The sequence below is a fragment of the Panthera onca genome, chromosome A2, assembly GCF_046562875.1.
Source record: "Panthera onca isolate mPanOnc1 chromosome A2, mPanOnc1 haplotype 2, whole genome shotgun sequence".
Taxonomy (NCBI): Eukaryota; Metazoa; Chordata; class Mammalia; order Carnivora; family Felidae; genus Panthera; species Panthera onca.
Window position 1 is genome coordinate 41,781,304 of NC_138340.1, and position 20,235 is coordinate 41,801,538.

General features: G+C 40.8%; 1 protein-coding gene and 1 long non-coding RNA gene across 3 annotated transcripts in view; one reads left to right on the top strand and one right to left on the bottom strand.

The window, feature by feature from the left end:
• The window catches only part of CNTN3 (contactin 3), a 350,559-nt gene extending 346,201 nt beyond the window's left edge, over nt 1-4,358 (bottom strand). For both annotated transcript variants that reach the window (XM_060631569.3, XM_060631568.3), the window contains exon 1: nt 4,247-4,358. The gene's annotated coding sequence lies outside the window, so the exon portion shown is untranslated. The remainder of the gene's footprint in view (nt 1-4,246) is intronic.
• A 291-nt stretch (nt 4,359-4,649) lies between these two features.
• LOC132678763 (uncharacterized) lies at nt 4,650-13,623 on the top strand. Its single transcript, XR_009609805.3, has 3 exons — nt 4,650-4,769; nt 11,209-11,322; nt 11,853-13,623. It is a non-coding gene; the product is annotated as an uncharacterized LOC132678763 (long non-coding RNA).
• Nucleotides 13,624-20,235: the final 6,612 nt, after the last annotated feature.

The window sequence follows — 20,235 nt, forward strand, 5'->3', positions numbered from 1 at the left end:
AAAACAGATGTGGTGACTGTTTGTAAGATGGTTACAGAATAGTAAACAAGGAATCAGATGAGATAGTTTCAAGTTATGATAAGCGCTTTGGGCGATATGGACAAAAAGAGACAAGCAGAGGGATTAGAGAGCACTCTTTCAATAAATATTTATATTGTGACCAAAAGTGTGATCAGCTGTCAAACTCTATGTGGGGTGTGCATGTGTGCGTGTGTGTGTATGTGTGTGTGTGTGTGTGTGTTTGGGGGTAAAGGATAGAATGGGCTACCAGGCAAAGGGATAAAATAAACCCTAAGATAGGAAGGAGGTCAACAAAACTGCAGACAATGGAGAGAAGCCTATGAAGTTCTTTCTCCCCAAAGCATGGCATGTGATGATGTTGGACACAGGGGTAATGTTTAAATCCTACATGGCTTTGTAGATATTTAATAGTTCTGAATGCAATATAAAATCATTTAAGTGCTTTGAGGAGAGGAGTATTAATTTAACTTACATTTAAGAAAAAAATATTGCCCTGACTAGCATGCAGATAATGATTTGGGGGAGGAAGCAAAAGAGGAGGCAGAGAAACCAGCACAGTTTTCCCTTGGGAGGAGATAGTGATTTGGAATAAAACAGAATCATGTGAGTGGAGATGGACAGAAGTGGACAAATCTGAGAAATATCACAATCGAAAGGACGCACAAGATCTGAGTTGGACTAATTCCCTAGAATAAGAGTATTTGAAGTATTGCAATGGTCCCAAGCACTCTTTTTTCCCAAAGATAGCATACCGACAGCTTCATTTATCAGCAATATAATCAAAGTGGTTTTTGAATTACAGATTTCATCCCTGAACATTTAAAAGGCAATCAAAGTCAAGCAAGTTAGAAAAACAAATGGGACAAATTTGTTCTCCTGTTTTAGAACACAGAAAATTTACAATCTGAGTTATAAAGGCATCTAAGAGAGGGCTATGGAATTGCTATAACATATATAATCTATTACTCAGAATGCCAATATGTCTGCAATAAGGAATATGCATACTTCCTGAATTATTTTATCCTACTTAATAAAAGAGTCATTTTTTCTCACTTTTTGCAAGGCAGCTTCTTGCACAGTAAAGATTCTACAAATATTTACATTCCAAGTAGCAGAGCTGTTTGAGATGCCATAAAGTTCTGCCAGCACTTCTATTACAAACCCTTATTTCTTGTTTATAACATGTACATAAAAGGGGAGAAATAAAAATGTACCATGGATTGGAACCTGGCATACAAAGTTTCGACTAGGGGAAGGATTGCTCCTGCAGCAAATTTTCAAAAGAAATGTTCCGCTATATTTAGTAGATAAATGGGGGAGTGGTGCTACAAACCAAAAACCACTTAGCATAGTTGATTTGTTCCTGAAATTTTTACACAAATTAGATCTGAGACTGAGATCTGTTACACCTTAATTTCAAAGAAATGTTCTGTCTTCAACTATCCTGTGGCCAGCCCAATGCTCTAATTACTGTCAAACATCTTTGCAAAAAGGATAGTATCTCAGGCAGTGTTATCAAGCATAAGAACTAGTCTACCAGCATTAAGTGACTCGTAAATACATTTTAAAACCATAGGAGCACCTCTGAAAAACTCACCTTCAAAGAGACAAACTCCCTAAGATCAAAAGGCTTGAAAGTGAACTGGTGGCAGTAATTGAATCAGAGATGGCAAGGAAACATGGCCAGCATCAATTAATCCTCCTGCCATCTAACTGTCTCCATACCAGGAGTTAACATTATTTTACTGCTAAGACCTTACTAACCGGTGACTAGAAAAACACAGAACACTGAACCAGCCATGTGCATAATACAGTGATATACAGAACTAGCAGCTTTAAAGGGGCAATTATATCTGTATACCATTTAGGCACAAAACATTTCAAGAGCTAATGAGAACTTCAAGTTTCACACTTAAATTACGCAGTAAAAACAAAGAGAGAAGATGCATACCGAATGTGTGAGGAGTTAGGAACTTATAAAAGAGAAGGACGCTTATTTTGCTAGCAGAGCGAAGAGGCTATTAGTTTGTAATAACTGGGCATATATGAAATGTGACAGTGATAAAATTGAACATAAATCAGCAATGGAAAGGCTACAGCTTGCTGTCCGTAGCTAATCTTTGCTCCAAGTGAAATTGCTCAGCACTTTGGTCCTATTAAATGTTTTGCTGCCATTTTAAGGAATAATCAGGCTATCCGGGTGGGTTGTGAAGGATGCTGAAAAGTTGAGAGTTCTCTTGGAGAATGGACTTAATGCCTTCATGTCTTTGTGCTAACATTACTGATATCCAGACATTGAGAAGAACATGGAGGTGAATGTTATTGTCTGAGGCAGCCAGTGCCTGCATCTATTGCCCTACAAATCAATTAGCCACTGTGTCTGTTATACCACCTTCAGACAGGAGGGCCACACATATGCATTTAGCCTCACCATTTAGCTGAAACAAAAATGTGTAGCAATTCACTCTAGCTCCCGGGTGGATAGTGATCATTTCGAGGGTCCTCAAACTACATGTTGAATCTCAACTGACTTGAAGCAAACACTCAAAGATCATTAATTTCTGAGCAAATATATTTCCACTGGCAAGGCTGAACCCTATCAGATATCTTCTATGAACCACATTTACCAGAACCTGTCCCATTGCAATCAGTGACTGGCACATATTAGGCACTTCGTAAATGTTGCTCAAATGGATATGAGTATTAACCTACAGAACCTCCTCCCTGGTACCACAGCCCACCAAGGGTTAAAACCACAACCTCAGATGTCAGGTAATTGCAGCCAAAGCCATGTTACTGTTAGTAAACACAACTAGCAAAGCAAAAGTAACAGATTTGACTTCAGTATTGAGACATAATAGCTCTTCCAAAGGCAATTATTCCTTTCAAACACTGTAGGGCTCTGACTCATTGTTCTGATTAATTCTTGTTTTTTAATCTATTTACAGATCAAGATTCTTTTTCAGCTCGTGTGATATTCATCTCTGTGGGGGTAAACAGAAACCACAGCTTGTAGAGTCCTCCTACTTAATATATATATATATATATATATATATATATATATATATATATATATTCCTGATATATATATATATATATATATATATATATATTCCTGCTCAATCATTTTTAAATTATTTCTGGATTTACCTACTCACCATATGAGCTGGGGTTTCTGACCTCCCTCCTGAACATCACACATCTCCCCTCCCTGCGTTGCTTTCTCTAGCTCTGTTTTCCTCACATCATGATTTCAGGTGAACAAACTGGCCACCCCCTTCCCAGAGCTGTCTGTCCTCCTCTCTTTGGCTCGGACCAGAAACTGACTCTCTTCACCATAGCCGGTACCATTTTGTTACTAAATCATTCCTCTGGGCACATCTCCTTGTTGTACATCAATAAGTAAATGCAGTACAGGGAAGGACAGGCGGATTGGAGGGTCGTGCGGGGCTTTGCACAAGCACAGCCCATAAGCTGTTCATTCATCTCAATCAGTCAAAAAATTTTCTAATGGTGCTGTGTCTTGGGGTACCCAGTTGACACTTCCTGGTTTCCGTTCCTGGTAGTCTGTTAGCCGCTTGGTTAGCTTTGCACGGCTCCTTAGAGAAGAGAAAAGCAGCCAAGACCAGGTCCGAGCTCAGGAAAGCTGGACTATAGCCCATTCCAGACAAAACCTGGCAAATACACGCGGCAGAAGATTCTGTCCAAGACTGCAGATTGAAAAGTGGAAAGAAAATGAGGCTTGGAAAACTTGGTCGCTAATCGAAGAATCCTCCGCCCGAGTTTCCCCAGAGCTGGAGAGCAGGGAGAGGTTTGTGGCAAAAAGCTGTATCACATTTCCACCCCCTGCACCGCGAACCTAGGATTCATCTTAAGTACCCTTGCATCTCACAACTTTTTTTTTTTTTTTTTTCCAACTTCACTAGCCAAATCCGCTGAGCTAAGGGCTAGCCAGTGGGACCCACCTCGCACCTCCCCACGCTGGAGCTGGAGATGCAAAGTGTTCCCATCCTGGAAACCAATCCTCGCGCAAGAAGAAAAAAATTATCTCCCCAGAGCAAATCTGCTCCGAGACGCATCTCTTATTCTCCACTCGTCGGGGGCACATCCCCGCAAACAAACTTTAGGGCTAGGAGCCTTGAAGCCAGTGCGAAAAGTTTGCCAGGGCAGGTGGCTCACCGTAGTGCCCGGGGCCGGCGCAAGGAGCCGGGACTCTGAGACTTACCTGATTTCTGCAGTGCACGAGGCGCCCGCTCCGCCGGTGCGCCGGCCGCCGTTCTCCGGGGCCTGGGGGGCCGCCGTGCGCGCCCGCGCGAGCCTCCGCCGCAGCTCCCCGGTCCGCGCCGTTCCTGGCCGAGCCTGCGGCGCCCGCCCGCCGCCGCCGCCGCCGCCGCCGCGCGCCAGGCTGCTGTGGCTGCTGCCGGCGCCGAGCAAGCGCTGCCTGCGCCTCCGCCGCCCAGGCTCCGGCTCCAGCGCGGCCACTGGAGGGAGGGGAGAAGGGGCGGGAGGGAGGGGCGGGAAGCGCGGCAGAGCAGCCAACGGGGTCCCGCGCCTAGCGCCGGCGGCGCCCCCCGCGCCCCCGCGCCGGCCAGGAGCCCGCGTCTCCCTGCGCTCTGCCGCGTGCGCCCACGTGCGTCCGGCCTCCGCAGGGCCCTGGGCGGCGGCGCGGGATGGGGCGGCGGTCAGCCTGTCACCGCTTGGTGGCCTCGTGCGCGCACAGCTGGGGCCTGGGGAGCACGGGGTTAAAGGTAGGAATTCCACTTCTAGGAAAGCCTCCTACAGCTGCGCTGCCGAAAGTGCGCAGAGCTTGCCACTGTCCTATTAAGGCGGATAATTATTAAGGCTTCGCTGTGTACCAGGTAGTGGACAGCGCAATTTAAGGGAATTGGTTCACGGCGTCTCCGGAGCGACTCTGAATCTATTATTGTCTCCTGACTTAATGATGAGGAAATTAATTTGCCTAAGGCCTCAATGCGTCAGTTATAAGAATAATCACAATTGTGTTCTGACAAGGGCCCTGTGAAGTGGGTCTTACCTGCATCTGGCTAAGTACATGCAGGCAGTGGTTGGTGAGAACACCTTGACTTCCGGTGAAAGCCTGCTGGATTCGTAAGCCCTCTCATTGGGGAAACTTCCTTCCAGTGCCCGGGCAAAGGTTGTTCAGCGAGCTTTACTTGTGAGTGATAAACATTTGGAAACAACCTTCCTGTCCGTTATTAACAGAGCGTCTAATTAAAATACAGTGGGATACTTTGGGATATAAAGCAGCATCTATAGAGAGGGAGGTACATGTATTACTATTGGCATAGAATGACCTTCAAGAGGTCTTGTCAGGAGAAAAGTTAGTTCTGGAAACATAGTTACAGTTTTTGTGCTCACTTGCGCATCTCTGTATGCATACTTATGTGTGCACAGTTTCTAGAAGGATGTCCTAGGATACCGTTTTAACAATGCTCCTGGTGAGTAAAACTGTAATTGGGGCTGAATTTTATAATTCTTTGACATTGTTTTAAAAAGGTATCATAAGTTTACTTTCCCTTTGTGGTACAAAAAAAAAAAAAAAAAAAAAAAAAAAATTCTAGTCATGTTTGTTTAATTAGGCCTAACAAATTCCCAGCCCTGTCTCCTCTTCTCTCCCGGTGATTCCTCCTGTCAGGGGACAAAACTCATCATCAAGGGCATTACTCTGGGTGAAAGAGACCTGAGAGGGGGTTTAAGGGAAATGACTGTTTTGACTATTTCTCATTCTTGCTCTTTTACCTGCCTGGTCCCCTGCAATTCAGAATAGAATTCGAATTGCCGGGAAAACTCTGGTTAAGGGCGGGGGGAGGGTGGTAAAAAACAAAAGGCAGAGCCCAGGTCTGTAAGGTGTAGGGCAGGGCTCCCTACAATCATCCCCACAGGCAGGGCACTGACTATTCTCGGTGGCAAGAAGAAATTGCGTCAAAGGCTTGAGCGGGACAGGGTTCCCCTCAAAACTACTTCAGCAGTGATTTTCTCTCCCCCCATGAACACACATTAGGGTCCTGGAATACACTGGGTCACTTTCTCTGATGTTGGCCATTTTTGTCCAACTTCTCACTTTATCGAGAAACTTTTCCTGTTAAGAGTCATGGCTGGATTACAAACAACAGCAACAAAAGTTGGCTTTATTTATGTTTGAAAAGGGGGGAGGCAAGGATAGATACAGCACGCTACTATAAATAAAATAATGTGCTTTTTCCCATCAGAATTAAATTGCAGTAAATTTGGGCTCCTTAAAGTCTCTCTACTTAGGAAAAGAAAAAAAAATAGAACAGGTATGGAAAGGTTGTTTATGGTCGTTTCAGTTGTTATTGGTTACTGTAAATAATCTTTTTGCTTGCAATCTGGGAACATGTTGGCAACCCCCCCGAGTGTGACAAAATGTTTTATTGAGTAGAACTGGTGTATTCTGGAAGGAACTGAGAAAATTTCACATGCAAATTATGCTGATGCCTGGCACCTAGCAGGTGCAATTACTGCCATGCCCACATCCATCAAAAGGAGTGCTTCTTTTCTTAATATTTTCAAGTTGATGCCTTATAATGCATTTTCCTTCTAATGCATATGTGTATACCCTGTCCGGCGGGAAGGGAAAGAGCATTTTCATCAAGGAGGGGGACGTGGCCCCAGGCAGCACAATGACAGGGGGAAGACGGGAAAGAAGCTTCCGAAATTAGAAATCTAAAGCTGAACCCCTCACCACCCTCTCCAAATAATTAGTCATTTCCAAACTCAGATTACATTCCCTATGCTGGTGAAAACTGATTAATACTGGAAAGGGATTTAATGGACTTTTTAATCTATGGTTGCAGCAGAAGGGGGGCATCTTAAATTTGGAGGAGTTATGATGAACATTTAGTGTGAGCCACAGTTTCATTGGCAGAACAGGTAAGAGGTGTATAAATATATGTATTTAGAGAGATACGCATCATTTTATTTCCTCTCTTTGCTCAAAATGTAAAGCATAATGTGAGTCAACTGAAAACCTGATATTTACCAAAAGTTGATACACAAGAGCAGGTTTAAATAAAATTCCCATCCAATTTCTGGGCCGGAAGCCCAGGAAATTAAAAAAAAAAAAAATTAAAGGCACATGTGGGTCTTCTCAGTGTGAATGCCGGATGGAGTTTTTATTGAATTTGGCCTCAACTGATTGTAGCATTATAAGCAATTCTGCAGTTAAGTTTCAGCAGCCATTTAGATGGCAAATCCTTTTTTTAGGGTATTATAACTAAGAATAATAACTTCCTTTTTATATGGCACCTTTTATATCAAAGCACTTTAAAGTGTGCGATCATCTTCCCATTATTAAGATACCCCATCTGTGTTGGAATATAGAAGCCATTTCATGCCACTGACACCACATAACAGTTATTTGTTTGCCTGTTTATTGTGTAGCAAAAGAAAAAGAAGGAAAATATCTGCTAAAGCCACAGCCTGACACTCTCGGGTAAAAGTATAAATTGGAATGTAGCCAAGTTACTAAAACATACCTATTTCTATAAAAAGAGGTGTGGAGCCTTTCAGTTTCCATGGGTGGAAAGACAGGTCCTGTGGACAGTGCCACGTTACCATTACAAAGTTCTTGCTCATGTCCAGATGTAGCGATCATGCTGCTGAGCATATGGAATTGTTATCTCTAGTGCCGGGGTGCGTGTTTCAGGGGGTTCTTTCAGTCAAACTAAAAAGTATTAATACATTGTCAGAATCCAAGCCAGAGTAAAAATAAGATGGCTGCGATGACTGGATAAGACAAGCAAAAAAATCTTTTCATGAAATTTTCACTTTAAATGTCTCATTGTGTAGTGAATATCCTTATTCAAGCAAATTCTCCACTTTTCTGGTGAGAGGGTCAAATTGGAGGATTCTGGAAACTTGAATGCATATAAAATGCTTAGCACTGTGCCTGGGACTTAGCTCTGAATACTAATCAAACATAACAAATTCAGGTACCTACTCATTTGTTTTCTCCTCTGAAGAAGTTTGCTGAATTTCCTGTCTACAGTGGCTCTGCTGTCATTCTCTATACTTCGCAGAACATATCCCTATGTGACATTTTTTTTTTTTTAACATCTGTTTTGTATTGCCAGAATCCCTCGCTAGAATGAAAGCTTCACGAAAGTAGGGACTTTGTTTTGTTTACTGCTGCGTTCACAGCCCCCGGCACGTACCTGACATATACATGATAGGTGTACCATAAATGTTTAATGATTGAAAGGACTTCCAATGTGCCAGGCACTGTATTAATTGCTTATACACAGTACTTTGCAACCCACACAACAGCCCCGTGGAATAACTGTTGTTTTACCACCTTTTTATAGATGAAGGCACTAAAACACAAAAGTGAAGTTATGTATTTGGAAGCTCTTTCTTCGGAGATTGCGCGAGGTATGGGTAGCAGGAGTTGGCTTTGAATCCAGGGGTTGAATGCCAGCCTCTGCTCTGTGTACATCCCTGTAAGTTTGAGTAGATTTTGTTACCCATCTAGTCCAGCCCTTCTCACACTTTAATAATGCCTGCTACAGGGGATCTGATTCAAATGCAGAATCTGGTTGAGCAGGCCTGGGGTAAGGCCCAAAACTGTGCATTTCTACCAAGCTCCGAGAAGATGCCAGTGCTGCTGGTCCCCAGACTAGACTTTGACGAGCTAGGATATGGTCCAGAAATTTCATGCGAACATATAAGCCAGCTGGCACATTCCAAACTTTAGGGATATAAATTAATGGGAGTTAAAAACAGTATTTAGAATTACTTATGAAACCATAGAATTCAACTTACTTCTTCTAGGTTTACAGTGACTAGTCGAGTACAATCTCAATAAATATTAATTTCTCATACAGAGGAAGAGACTGAGGCACATAAAGTTTATGTAACTTTCTCCAGTTCAGGGAAGGTAGAGCAAGGGAGCCTGCTACCTGTCCTCTTCTCTTTCTGATCAGAAGTCTTTGGCTCCTCTCCATCAGTTTCTTGAAGGTAGATTTCATGGAAATTTGAAATGGTAACACAGTGACAAGGTTAAGAAAGTTGGTGAAGAGGGTGTCCACAAACGTAGTTAGCAATTTAGCGATTGCACTTTGGTAGGGATGAGGTTGTTGCAAACTGTGAAAAAATGGGGCCGTTTGAAGTTCACAGCTCTTAAATTGAAAACCTAGGGGCACCTCGGTGGCTCAGTCAACCAAGCATCGACTCTTGATATCAGCACAGGTTGTGATCTCGTGGTTGTGAGATGAAGCCCCAAGTTGGACTCTGTGCTGATCATGGAGCCTGCTTGGGATTCCCTCTCTCTCCCTCTCTCTCTGCCTCTCCCCTGCTTGTGCTGTCTCTCTCACACACAAAATAAAGAAAGAAAAATTTCAAAAAAGAAAACCTATAACCTAGCACCCTAAAGACAACTGCATATAAAGACTCCCTAATGTATGTGACTATACAAAAGCAATGTAGGCTTCAAATTTGGTAACTTTATGTTATTTTCTTTTCCTCAGGTATAAATGAGAATAACACTGTCTTTCCCATTTAAATATGATCATGTTTTAAAAAAGAAATTATTGGGGTGCCTGGGTGGCTCAGTTGGTTAAGTGTCTCACTTCGGCTCAGGCTATGATCTCACGTGCATGAGTTTGAGCCCTGTGTCTGGCCCTGTGCTGACAGCTCAGAGCCTGGAGCCTGCTTCAGATTCTGTTGTCTCTACTCTCTGCCCCTCCCCCATTCATTCTCTTGTTCTCTCTCTCTTTCAAAAATAATAAATAAACATTAAAAAAAAAGAAATTATTATATACATGTCACTTCACTGAAAATATGAACTTTGTTCAAAGTGGGTTTACGTTCCATGATTTTATTTCATTGTTTCTTTAGTATGGGTTTTAATAATTATTTTATCAGTCTATCTAAAATGCTTTCCCCAAGACTGCCAACATTTCTTGGAATAAAGATGAAGATTTTTTCATATGCTAAAATGTAGAAAATATTATTTATATATTTATATTTTAATTCTGTTCACATTGCTATTATGATGCTAATTTTTTGACAGTGGTAAATTTATTGACATTAAAAGTGGGCTTCTGCTCTATGTGTATCTTTGAAATTCTTTACATACCTAAAAACAGCTTAGCTGATATGTTTGAGATAAAGGGCATTTTCTAAACTTGAGGCAAAAGAAAATGCTTCACAGGGGAGTTTGAGAATGAAAAACAAAAAGTGTTCCTTTGTGAATAAAGGAACTTGTATTTTTAAGTATTTTTTTTAAAGTGTATTTGTATGAAGTATAAAGAATGAAAATAATGATTCTTTTAGTTGCCTCTAGCTGCTAGAACAAATTACCACGGACTGGGTGGCTTAAACCACAAACATTTATTTTTTATACTTCTGGAGGCTCCGAATCTGAGGTCAAGGTGCCAGCATGGTTGGGTTCTGGTGAATGTCCTCTTCCTTGTTTACAGATGGCATCTTGTTGTATCTTCACATGGCAGAGAGCAAAGAGAGAGTGTGTATTCATGTGGGAGCAGGAGAGTGCAAGCCGGCTGTCTGGTCTCTTCCTGTAGAGGGCACTGATTCCTTTCAGGAGGGCTCCACCCTCATGACCTCTGCACCTCTCAAAGGTTCTACCCCTTAATACCATCACATTAAGGCATAGGATTTCAACATGTGAATTCTTTGGCTGAACACAAGCATTCAGTCCATAACAATGATACAGAGTAGGTTGAGGTGAACTACTGTGCTAGATAGAAAACATTGTAGCGCCAGCTAAGAGACAAGCAAGGAGAAGTTTGTGTTGATTTAGCGGCTACCATCAGATCCTTATGAGCCTACAGAGTAGTATGAAATAACATTTGACAACATTTATAGGCATCTATATCAAATGGGTTTTTCAGTCTCTGAAAAAGGCAACATAAGAAGTAGTTTTCTATTTCATCCAGTTTACCCCACTGAAATACTTTTTCTGTAATAATCTGGTGAGCCATTAATATGAGTAGCCTTAGATATAAACTAACACAGAGTGATCCATTCTGTCGTCATTGTAGAATATCTCATGATGGCCACTTGATCTACAAAAATAAGATCTGTTTCCCCTATTTGCTAGTCACTGAGCACTACTGTGAGAAAGGAATCATTTCTGTACCTAGTCACAACCAGCCAAACACCATGAACCCTTTCCTTCCTCTACAGGTTGGTGGGTGAGCAGCTGATATCTCAGGTTCTGATGCCTACCTCGGGACCTTTCCCATGGCCCAGCGCACCATACACATTAAAAATGTTCATGGAATGAACATGCATCAAGTGGTAAGTTTCTAAAATTCTTTTTGATTACATGTCACTCATTTTGATCATGTACTTTTGATATTTTTTTTTCATTCTTGTCAAAATGATTAAAGGAAAAGAGATTTTTCTCATTGAAACACATACTTCGTTATGCTAAAATATCCTTTTGAGAAACTAATAACTAGAATCTTTTAGCCTAGTGGTTCTGAGACTTTTGCTGCACATTTGAATCACTTGGGGGACTTGAAAAATCTAGATGCCCTGGCTGTACCTCATGCTCATTAGTTTGGAATTTCTGGGGTTTTGTACCCAGGCATCAGTATTTTTAAAAATGCTCTTGTGATTCAGCTATGTGCAAAGTTTGAGAAGAATCATGGGTTAAGTTAGCCAGCACCCCCCCACACCAAAAGGTGTACTGAAGGTGTTACCCCCCGGTACCTGTGAACATGACCTTATTTGGAAATAGGATCTTTGCAGATGTAATTAAATTAAGATGAGGTTTTAACGGATTAGGATCAACCCTAATTCAGTGACTGCTGTGCTTTTATAAGGAGGGGAATTTGGATACAGACATGTGGAGACAGGGGGATTCTATGTGAAGACATAGAGACAGACAGATACAGAAGGAAGGTGGCCATGTGGAAATGGAGACTGAGAGTAGCACTGTGCAGCAGCAAGCCAGAAAACACCAAGGATTTCCACATGCCACCAGAAGTCAGAAGAGCGTCGTGGAATAGACTCTGCCTCTGAGCCACCGAGAAGGAACCCACCCTGCCGATACCTTGATTTTGGACATCTGGCTTCCAGAACTGTGAGCAAATACATTTCTGTTGTTTAAGGTACTGAGTTTGTGGTGACTTATTACTAGCAGACAAATACAGCACTTCTTAGTCAAGCCAAGGACCAGGCTGGCTTGCAGTATGTGGTTCCTCCTTTCATCTCCTTTAGCCATGGAGTTGAATTAGTGGGTGGGTTCTAAATTAATAGCCGTTTTCACGGGCTATGCCAGAAGAAATATGCTACCTCCTTTTTCCTCCTTCATGCCCCACCACTGCCATTAAGTCAGGCAGAAAAATTCTAAGCACTTATTTTGATGAAACATTTCTTTGGGTCATTATAGTTATAGGTATTAGATTTTGCCATTTGCTATTCCAAGCATTTGCTTGCTTACACACTTCTATCATGGTCCGTAAAATACTGTGTGAGTGACATTACTCTCATATTTTCTAACCAAGTCTACTTGCTGCAGAATGTAGTCAGTATAACCAAAACATTTTAAGGTCAAAAACAAAGAAGATGAGGGAGCCTCCTTTTTCTCGAATCTTTTGGCTCAGATAATAAGTTCCCAAATATGTTTTCCCATAAAACCATCTCTTCTATTGTTTCTTTACTTATTATGAAATGAACCTAAAAACCAACCTATTTAAAGGCGAGATTGAAGGAGAGTTTAGGTGACGCTTAACCATCTTCAAACTGTTAGCACAGTTTTCCACAATCACTGGAAAGACAAGTGTAGGAATGAGTTGGTCATGGATGCCAAAAGTTAGCAATCAAAAGCAACTCTCTTCCCAATAAGCCATTTTAGATAACTGAGTAACTATGAGTGTGACATGATATTCTTATGGAGATGATACTCTGGTTATAGCTCGAATGTGTGCAAAACTTCAGGGCCAGTCTAGAAAGTTTATAAGCTAGAACCCCCAAAGTGACTGTTGTGTGTCTGACACCCCGGTGAACAGAAACTAGAGCTACAAATGCAGGTATGCAATCATAAAAGCATTGGGAGAATTATCAAGTGATGTGTTATTTTGACAGTTAAAAAACTCAAAATAGAAATAACTTACATTTAGGGGTTAGGAAGTCACATGGATGAAGTACCACTGGGGGAGAGAAACCTTCGAACTTCTCTTGTCAAAGATTGCTAAATCTTTGAAATAAGCATTACTAATATTTTTGGCTAATTCTCTTTTGACCACCAGGCAAACGCATTTCGTTGGGGCTGTTCCTGGCTTTTATATTCTCATGATCCCCAGCAGGAAAAACACACATAATAAAAGGGAGGTGGAGGAATAATATTACCCAGGTGATTGCCTAGGAAAAGAGCTCTTATGCTTTAAGAGCCAAAGTATTTTATACACAGCTAATGGCTGACTGACTATATGGTGTGTGGCTCCAGGTGTGAAGTGAAAACTGTGGAACCATTTTTTCAAAACAAAGGGGAAAAGTGTGTGTACCAATAAACGCTTTTTTCTTTCTCCCATGGTCTGTCTCTCTTGAGTTGTGATGATGTTTTATATTTGCTGGTTAATGTTGTTCTAAGTAAAGGAGAATTTAAATTGTTAATTTTTAGCATGAAGTTCACCGTGTCTTTTTATGTTGTATGGTGTCAATTTCAAATGCATGTATAAGAGCTTTTAACTTACATGCAGAATTTACGGTTTGTATTCTGTGGCTTCTACATGCATAGCATAGGTATTTTGTTCTTCCCACAACAATAGAAACACTGGACAAAGCTAACTCAGCTGTTGTTACTTAATCTGATTTGCATACATTTTACCCATACTCTATTTTTGGCTCATTGATGAAGAAGGAAAGAAGGAAAGGAGAAGGCAACATGGGTTGTCCTGGCATTCACTCTCCTCCGTTGTCATAATTTTCACATGCATGTTGGCTAGTACAGGGAAGTCGTAACATGTAAGAAAAGACTTCATAGGTTCTTTGGTAGTATTTCTGAGAATGCCATTGCTCTCTTTCTGCATTTGAAGCAAAATTCTAATTACAATGGAAAATGTGGCCTCTCAGGGCTGTCAGCACCTTGCTTACTCAGTTGTAGACATAATCAGCTTGCTTTTTACTCAGCTTGGGTCTGACTGAGTTCCCACGCAGAATGGGTGTGCTGGAAGTCTGTGCATATGGAGCTCGGTGAATGGTGCATGTCAGACATTCAGATTGTACATATATCCTCTGCTGATGCACATACCCTATTGTCCAGTGGATTTCACTTACAGAACACATGTTCAAATATAAAATTACCAAGGCTTTCCAGACAGCCACAGCATAGCATTAAACCAAAAAGAGGACAGCTACATAGGTAATGCTGGTTGCCCTGGGCAAAGCCAATATGAGCCTATAATTACAATTTTCAAATTTAGCTCTGCCTTTTTAGCATATGATGTCTTGGACTTATATGAAAGCTTTGGGGTGATAGCTAAAGACTTTCAATCTCATAAGTTACTTGAAATGTATTAAAAAGATAGTCCTCTTTTTTTGCTGTTCTATCCTAATTTTGACTGGTTAAAAATAGATTTTTTTCTCATATGAAATAGTAAGCATGGTGTCCATGAGTAGGTTTTCAGATTTTTCCTTTGTCAGTGTCTTTTCTTTAAATTTTGTTTAATGTTTATTTATTTTTGAGAGAGAGACAGAGACAGAGACAGAGTGCAAGTGAGAGAGACACAAAGACAAAGGGAGACACAGAACCCGAAGCAGGCTCCAGGTTCCACGCTGTCAGCCCAGAGCCTGACATGGGGCTTGAACTCACAAACTTTGAAATCATGACCTGAGCCAAGGTCAGTGCTTAACCAACTGAGCCACCCAGGTGCCCCGAGTGTCTTTTTTTTTTTTTTTTTTTTTTTTTATTCATGTCATACATTTACTATTGGGAAGTACTCACAATCTATTCTGGATCCCCAATCTAACAAGCCACGGGCAATTAATATTTACTGGAGAACAATATAATTTTACATGCAGTCACACCCTCCCTCTTCTGCATACATTTATATGCACTTAGTTAATTTTTAGAATCAGTGTAGTCATTTATTTTCATTATTTTCTTAGGGAACAAGTTTTATACCACATGTTTAAAAAGTGACCATAGGGTGCTTAGCCACTTGGCTCTTTCATTGATAGGTCCTTTGAGGCTAAATCTGCCCATTCACTTACTTTTCCCCCCACTCCCTTCTAGAAGGTTCTTGCATTTGAAATTTAGATCATTAACTTTAAGTAAGAAATGGCAGAATCTCAAAACTGGCATACATTACAAGAAAGCAGCCTGGGGGCTACACATACTCTTCCAAATTTTAATACTCCCAGGTGCTTTCTTTATTGAAAACACTGCAACTCTACCCTGTATTTGGTATGCTGCCCTGCTTACCAGGAGTGCACATCTAGTGTAAGCCTTATTCTTAATAAGGCTACCAGAATCAGAGCCAATCAAAAAAAGGAACAGCCTTCATAAATATTCACATCTCACCAGAGACTTAGCTGTATGTAACAAGTAATGAATAGTCATAGGGAATCTCATCATTGACTGAGATCCATCAATGCAAAAACAAAACCCCATTTCCAAAAGCAAAATAAAGGAAGCATGTCTGTAAAAGGCTAAGAGTAGTGTTATGAGAACATTATCTCAGTTTAGAGATGTTTCTGTTATATTCCATGTTTTATTTATTTTCTCCCCCACTGAGATTAAATATAGATTTTTAAATATAAATATCTGTTTTAAAGACCTCTTTTTCCCAATATAGCATTTTCCCCCTTCTACTTGGATAACTGTGTGTTCAGATGCCACAGACGGCAAAAAGATACATGCATTTTCTCTGTATAGCACATCTGTTTGCTTACAGGACTCATGGGAAGGTGGTAGGTGATTTTTAAAATGGTTTCTGGCTTGTAGTAGAACATTTCATCCTGAAAACTGGAAAACCACTTGGTTCGACTACCCTCAATTTGAGAGTAAAATATTTGGGCTTAAAAAATAAAGTGGGTAGAGGCATATGGGCTACAATGAGTCAGGAAGTATTCTGGACATTAAATCTGGGAGAGCAGGGGAAAATGTGTCTGTTCTTCCTTATTTCTCCCTTTACTGCTTGCTAAATAGAATTGTCAAAGCCTCCAACCTCCTGCATCTGTTGCAATGTTTTGTAGATTAGATATTTGGAAAGCACTGTTGTCTTTCAGAATCTGTCTTAAATGTGATCCTCTCTCTGTTCTGAAACCCAGGCAATTAAAAACGATTTTGTAGGTATGCACTATGAACAGGACACCCCTGGTTGTATGAATTACTTCCCCTCTTCACACACTCCGCTCATATGCATGATGAAACTGTAAGAGAGACTCAGAGGACCTCTAAGTAATTTTAATGTATACAGAGTCAATCCATAGGGAATCTCCTCATTTATCCATTTAACACTCTTATCATCTACTCATCTCTCTGTCTTTACTTTTTTTTTTAAAACTAAATTGCGGTTGACTTACAGCAAATTCATTTCACAGTCTGTCACTTCTTCCTCACCCTACCCACCCCGCCCCCAACCTTCAATTCAAGATACTTGCCTACTAAATTAAATAGAAACTCTACTTCTCATTAGGACTCTACTGGAGTCAGGATGCTTTGGGGACAAAACAATAGACACCCAAACTAAAAGGGAAATGTGTTGTTTATGGAACTGAAAAAATACAGAAGTAGCATTGGCTTTAGACATAGCTAGATCCATACCCTCAAAACATCTCATCCACACTCACTTTGTCTTGGTCTCCTTGCCTCTACTTTTCTTTAGTTGGATTCAGTATCAAACACATTCTCTGCTATTAGTGATGCCTAGAAGCTCCAGGCTTACATCCTCCGAGCTTCACATCTTTCCACGTGAGACTGCTCTTAACCCCAACAGTTCCAACACAAGTTCCAGATTGAAGTCTTATTGTACTCAGTTGCCTACCTTGGATAACCCGCTTTTCCTTGAGCCATCTCTGAAACCAGAGGAGGTGATGCTGTGATTTATACCTTTGGAACGAGGCATGGAGTCAGCTCCCCAGAATAACGTGGACTATGATACGTGTAGGGGAAATAAAGTCCTATTGACAAATGAGTTGAGGGTTGATACTGGACGGGAAGTTACAACATAGGTCTATGAGAAGCCACAGCCTGCATTTCTTGTCCGATCCTTTTCTATCCCTGTAAAAAAAACCTTTTGTCAAGACCTCCTTGCCTTTATCAGCCACCACACAGAGGGATGGCACTGTAGATTCTGTGGCTAATTGGAGGTTATGAGTTTCAGCCATGGTTTCAGGAGCTATAGACCTTTTTCCGAGAGAATGCCCTCAGCCACATTGATAGTCAGCAATTTTTTCTCCTAGTTCTGAGTTCAAAATCTAGTCTTGAAATGAAGTCTCATACCAACAACAGTTGCCTTTGGAGATATTGGAGCTCTGTTAGATATTGGAGCTCTGTTGCCCCCACAGTTTTAGTGGCTGCAGCCTCTCTGAGATGTTTACTTATGCGTACAACATAGGTTTAATCATATGTTGAACATTGAAGAGTGCAGATGACAAGATCATTGTTCCTATACTGGGAGCCTCCCATTTGAATTAAGACCCTCAAACCTTCACTGCAGTATAGTGGTCAAGTAGACTTCTCAATACAGCTAGCCGGTTGTCTACCCCTCCTAACCTAGCCAAAGGCTATTTCTTAAGGGTATGATTCTGCTAAGCAGTGAATCCCCCAATTGAACACAAGATGCAAAGATAATTTCTTAGTGTAGAAGGATCCTTGAAGACCAGCCTGTGGCTGTTTGCATTAGTCATTGCCTCAGGGGAGACCTGGGCAAGCAGTTTAGGCACAATGTGATATCTTACAGAACCTTGCTCCTCAGCATTAGCATCACGTGGGAGCTTATTAGAAATTCAAAATCTTAGGTTCTATCTCAGAGAGTCTTTTTAGTACCTGAGCTTTATAGTTTTGCAGCAGTACATTGTAATAGTTAAGAGCCAGGCTCTCGAGCAAGACCACCAATCCTTAATCTTTCGGTGCCTTGATTTCCTTGGCTTTATAATGGGAATAGTCATGGTACCCACTCATATCATTGCTGTGAGGGTTACACGAATGAATGCACATAAGTAATTAGTAATAAGAAATTAGAATGCACATAGTGATTTCTCAACAAGAGTTTTTAGAATATAATACTAATTACTACTATCATCCTGTGCTTGAAATCAGAGATAAGAATAACCCATGGTCAGCTCTCTACCCAAAGCATATGCAAAAATGGAGAACTACCTTCATACCCTGAAATAAGTTTTTTATATTCTCATTTGCCCTGGCATGTTTGAATCATCTTTCATGAGTTTGTTTTGTTCATCCAGCAGAACTCATTTTGTTCATTCGGCAGTGATTTGGTGTTTTGTCCCACTTTTCATGATAAACCTGACCAAAGGGCTTGTGCCTTCATCACATTTGTCCATCTTGGTACATCAGGTTACTTTTATTGTCTTCCTATGCTCTCACATTAGGCACACAGCAATCTAAGTCTTCTTAGTCAACAATGGGTGCCTTCTTTCTGATGCATATGTTATTTTTATTCTTATTATTGGCCATCAGCATTAATCAGCTCTGCACACACCAGTACAAGCATTGCGGCAGACATTAGGGTGAGGGCTTCTGCAAATCATCTTAGATGATTTCACAGTCAAAACTCCAACCCGAATGAGATCCATTCCCACACTCTCCTTACCCTGCCTACCGTATTCCCAGCCTGCTCTCTGACCAGCCCCTGACCCAGCGAGGATCAACTGGGCCATTTAATTCGGATCTCACAGTCATGAAACACCTCAAGCTGACCTTTTAATATGATTGCAAAGTAAGTTTATAAAGTTTTACATGTACTCTTTCCTTTTGAGGGTTTATTTAATTGGCACTAGTTTGGTAAAAATTAAACATTACAAAATACCACAAACTTTTATAACCTACTTTTGGAATTAAAAATTTTTTTAATATCCTGGAAGCCTCAAAAAAGGGAAGCAGCCTCTGGCCCTCTGTTCCAAACACCTTTAAGATTATCTCTCCTTTTTGAAACATTCCAGATGCCACCTTCCTCTAAACCCTCATAGCAAGTTCTGAACTTCTCACCAGCTCTTCGTTATTTTCTGCCTTGAATTAGAGTCGTTGTGTGCAAGCCTTAGATAATAACCTTTTGAGTTCAAGGACTTCTTATACCTTGCCTATGGGATATTTATATTTTTTATGGTGTACTTGCTTAAGCCTTAATAGTGTCACTGTCACCTGGACAGAACCTATGTTTTGTTCATTTATGTATCTAGTAAGAGCCTAGCAAAGGATTCTGTGCACAAAGTAGGTATACAATTCATTTTTGTTGAAATGGCGTGAATCTTTTAGTCTGAATTTGTATTAGAAATGTCTGTGTCTTGTGTGTGTTTTCAGAGTCTAAATGATGGTTGGTAATGAAATCCACACTCTGCCTTTGCTCCTGTGAATCGATAAAGGGTTTCCCTTTAAGAGATAGTCCTCACCAACACCCTTCTTAGTTACATTTGATATGTCTTTCATTCTATGATACATATTTTTTATCATATTGCATTTATTAGTTTATGTGCCTGCTGTACTTTCTTTTCCTGTGAACCCTTCAAAAGACAAGAACTATTTTTTTTTCATTATTATATCCCTAGTGCCTAGATCATTTTTTGCTCTATAATTATTTTTCATATTTACTAAGTGGAAAGAACAATGGATTGAATGCAAGACAAATGTTCTAAAGTAAGGATGGATTCTGGTATCATTGTGAACCATCACCATGATAATGTTTGATAACAAATTGCCCCAAGACATGGTGGCTTAAAATAACAATCATTTATTCATGCTTATGTGTCTGTTGTGTGACTAATCTAGCAGTGTTTAGCTGGATAGTTGTGCTTCCAAGGGTGGGTCTGGCTGGGTGTGGCTCCTTACCACATATTGGGGTCAGTCTGTACCAAGTGTTTTGACTCTTGGGTATGTGAGCTACCCGAAGAAACTCTTTATGTACTATGGCAGAAGTGTAAGGGAGGAAGCCCTACCACATAAACATATTTCAAGCCTTTGTATGCATTAGGTTGGTGGAAAGAAAGCAAGCAAGCAAGCAAGCAAGCAAGCAAGCCAGCCAG